The 4,017-nt window shown below is 41.8% G+C and overlaps 1 pseudogene; it reads right to left on the bottom strand.

The window, feature by feature from the left end:
• Nucleotides 1-416: 416 nt before the first annotated feature.
• Nucleotides 417-3,308, bottom strand: LOC130869112 (polypyrimidine tract-binding protein 3-like; annotated as a pseudogene).
• Between the last annotated feature and the right edge of the window lie 709 nt (nucleotides 3,309-4,017).

The raw sequence follows: 4,017 nt of genomic DNA, 5'->3' as shown, positions 1-4,017 counted from the left end.
TGAAGCAACATTAACATGTACCTTACATTCAACCAAAAACGTAAGAGGGTCAGAGTATAAAAAATAACCCACTTTCTCATATTCCAAATATGTGGACATTCAGTAATGAAGTTCCATTAATAAAGATAATCAAGTCCTTGAGTGCTGAGAAAGAACCGAGTAATCCTGAGACAAATCCTAACGGGTGGTAAAGGTCAGACACATGTGAACTGAGACACAGTTCTGCAGCTCTGACTTTACAAGAAGGCTGGAGGCAACCAGCGGTCACAACAGAGGCCTACAGGTGCACACTGAGTTATTCCCAAACCACTCACCCTTCCCTAGCCCATCACTATACCAAAGCACCAAAAATTTGAATAGAAACTATTATTGAAACCACTTAAAATTGCAATGAAAAACGGGGGGTAAACCCTTAAAATCCAAGACAAGGAAAGAAATAACAGAATGCTCACCAAGCCCACAATTTATCTTTCTAGATATTTAGATAAAACTCTAATCTATTATATCTTAAGCACATAATAAGGCACATAATAAGAAATTAAGTAAATACACAGTAATTCTGAGTATTAGAGATTATAGTGGTACAAAAAACCCTTGAGATTTTTTTCTAAAAGAAGACCTTACCAAAAATAACTTTTAAAAAATCTGTCAAACCATATGATAGACCTGAATATTTTCCTTAAGACTGTAAACTTTTTTTCTGAAAACAATTATAAAAAAGTAGGATTACTTTTCTTTTAAAATTTTCCAAGATCATATTACATTACTTGACAAATGTCATTTTGAAATTCAAAACATAATTTTTTTTCTAAAATGGTTCACTATTCTGATATTGTAACAGATCTAGGCTGAATTCCACTTCTGTTTCCCTGGGACAATTGCAACACTTTGCGTTTCCAAAAAGTCTTTGAAAGAGAAGATATGCATTATTCAAAGGAGTGACATACAGTGAAAAAAAAATCACTGAAAGAAAGCATGCATGTTTATAAACCTGCTTCCAATATAACTCCATGTGGTTATGTATAATAACTATCAATAGATGCAAATATCTGATATAATTTATAAGTGAACATCATTTTCTACAGGGAAATTGCTGAATCATAAAGTTAAAAACTTGGTTGTAAGTGGTTTAAATTACATCAAGAAATTGTAAAAGTCTGTATGCCTAAATTCCTCAAAGTACAAAGGATACTAGAAATGTCATGTAAGGCTGATCTGGACCCAAACTTAAACAAAGTCTATCCTTTTGAAATCTAATTCAGGGAATTAAATTATTTAAAAAATATTTTCCTGATCTTTTTTCCTGAAAGTTATTTTCATAGAAACTGCAGTACAAAGGAAAAGCAAACCTTTGATCAACATTGGTGGGAAAAATTGGAGAAAAAAAGGAATATCTCTTGTTTTGAATGTACTTGAATATTAATCAAACTCCCAAAGAGTTACTTTTGTGAAAGAGGCAGAATTGGTCTTGAGCTGCTAAAGTTTGTGCCTGAAGACTTTACTGAAATTATGGTCCAGTTTCAGGAGAACATTCACAGAGAGCTCAGATGGTGGACTTTGAGAAGGAAACTCTGAGGTGATGATTCTCTCCAAGATCATGATTGTGAAGCTCAATAAGGGCCTGGATTGCTTCTTCCACAGACCCCAACTGAATGAGTGCCATCTTACGATCCTTCTGAAAGAATTTAAAAGCCTTCACTGAGCATCCAGCGTCTATGAAAAGGTTCTTCAAATCATCCATTGTAACAGAAGGGGGGATGTTGGAAAGTTGTAGAGTGGCTGACGGCGGGAAGATATTCTGGAAGTTCTTTGAGCCGGGCTTTTTAAAGCGATGCAGGGGACTATTGCTGAAGTCCTTAGTCAGACCTTGGTCTTCCTGTCCCTCTCTAGGGAGCTGGACTGCTTGGTGTTTGGACAGTGTAGCACGAAGTACTTTTCCATAAAGTCTCTGACCACTTAGATGGTTCATTGCGAGCTGAGCTTGACTTGCGTCTGCCATCTGCACCAAAGCGTTTTCTTTCTTGTTAAACATGATCTTCACTCGATGGACATCACCATACACTCCAAATAGGATAAAAAGTCCATGTGGTGTGATAAAATCAGGATTGAGGTTGGTGACAAGCAGAACAGAATTCCCTGGTATGCCACTTGTCCCAGGAATGGCCATCCTTCCAGTGACAGCAGAGGAGGTGAGTGTGAGGGGACCAAGGGCTCCAGGAACAGCTGGAACAGACAGACCTGTAGCTTGAGGAAATCCAATGGTGGGGGCAAATCCAGCAGCCCCTGCATATGGAGAGGAAATTATACCTGGTGCACCAAAAGCAGCAGCCATAGGAGGTTCAAGGGGTGGCTGACCATCTCCAGTAGGAAGGTCTATGCGAGTAAAGTCTCTGCTTTTGTCATTATTGTATTTCACATTAAGGCTGGTGAGTTTGGAGAAGTCAATACGCAGAGTGCAGCATGCATTATAGATATTCTGGCCATCCAAAGCCATTTTGGCATAATGTGCATTCAGTGGGTCAGCATACTGAAGCAAGGCTTGAAACTGATTATTCTTTGTAAAGGTGATAATCTTCAAGACTGTGCCAAATTTAGAAAATATCTGATGAAGAACTTCCAAAGTGACAGGGTAAAATAGGTTTTCAATAATTATCCGGAGCACAGGACTCTGCCCAGGTAGCACTGTGCCTTCACTGGAAGGAGCTCCAGGAAGGGACAGGTTTCCTGACTGTACAGCACTGACAGCCTGCAGTGCAGCTTGGGCTCTAGCCTGATTAGGCAGATTGTCAGTCTTAAGTTCTCGGTGATTGGAATACTGGATATAAACAGGCTGACTTCGTAGATGAGGAGTAACAGGAGTGTAATAATTTACCATAGTAACAGCAGCTTCTTAAGAAGCCATTTCTAAAAAGGCCTGGCTTTTTCCTTTCAACATCAAAAGATTAGTTACTTTGCCAAATGGTAGACCTAATGATATGACCTCTGCTTCGGTGACATCACATGGAATTTTGCGAAGATGGAGAACACGGGAAGGCGAACAGGGAGGTCTATCTCCTTTAAATTTCTTGTTGTCATTCCCATTAGCATACACACCTGCAGAAGGAGTAGAATTGCTCATGGTAGAAGGTCCGTTAATGACACCAGGAGAAAGAAGCTCATCAGATCCCCGCCATCCATGGCCCAGATGGAGGAGCGCGTCGTGCGGGGATTGACGGGCTCGCCGCGGGCGGGGGTGGGGGGAAAGCAAGCGGCGGCTCCGGGGACCGGCGAGCGGAGCCGCTCCGCAGCTCCGGCCGGTCGGAGGTGGAAGGAAGCTCCAACCCGTTTTTCAACTTCTTTTACTAAACCAGCTTTAGTCAATGTGGTGTGTGGATCACATCTCCATTTCCATGACGTGTGGAGTACAGGGGTCTGCATGGACCTATTGGCCATTCATGTACCTCATAGAGGAGGTCTAGATAAATTGTTTCTCTGGCTTTAAATAGGTTAACATTTTGCTGGTGTTTGTAGTCCTTTGATTGTCTTGGATATGAGTTCTTCTTAAGGCACATGAACATGCCAAAATTTTCTTCTTCTAGCCATCTTGCCTTACTCTCCTTGGTGTTGTCTCTGAAGCACGCTGGCTCATGGGGATAGAGCTGTGAGTCTTTAACATCCTAACAAGAGCTTTTGCCTCATTCAGTCACAGCAACGCGGGCCCTGGCCCTGTGCCACGACTCTATGTCTGTTCTTGGCCTCATCAAACTCAGCAGGCAGAGCTCTTTACCACAGAGCCATCTTTCCTGCCTCTTCCTTGTGGTGCCAGTAGAGGGCACCAAACCTCCTTTTGAGAGCAATTATGTGGTTGCCAGGAATCGAACTTCTGACCTTTGGAAGGGCAACCAATGCTCTTAACCACTGAGCTATCTCTCCAGCTCTTCTTACGGTAGCCAAAAGAGGGCACAAGACCTCATGGCAGATGGTTGTGACCCATTATGTGGTCGCCTGGAATTGAATTCAGGAGGTTGGAAGAGCAGG

Source organism: Chionomys nivalis, unplaced genomic scaffold (genome assembly GCF_950005125.1).
Source record: "Chionomys nivalis unplaced genomic scaffold, mChiNiv1.1 scaffold_60, whole genome shotgun sequence".
NCBI lineage: Eukaryota > Metazoa > Chordata > Mammalia > Rodentia > Cricetidae > Chionomys > Chionomys nivalis.
Note: the sequence above shows the minus strand (reverse complement) of the source record. Positions and strands in the feature narration are given on the sequence as shown.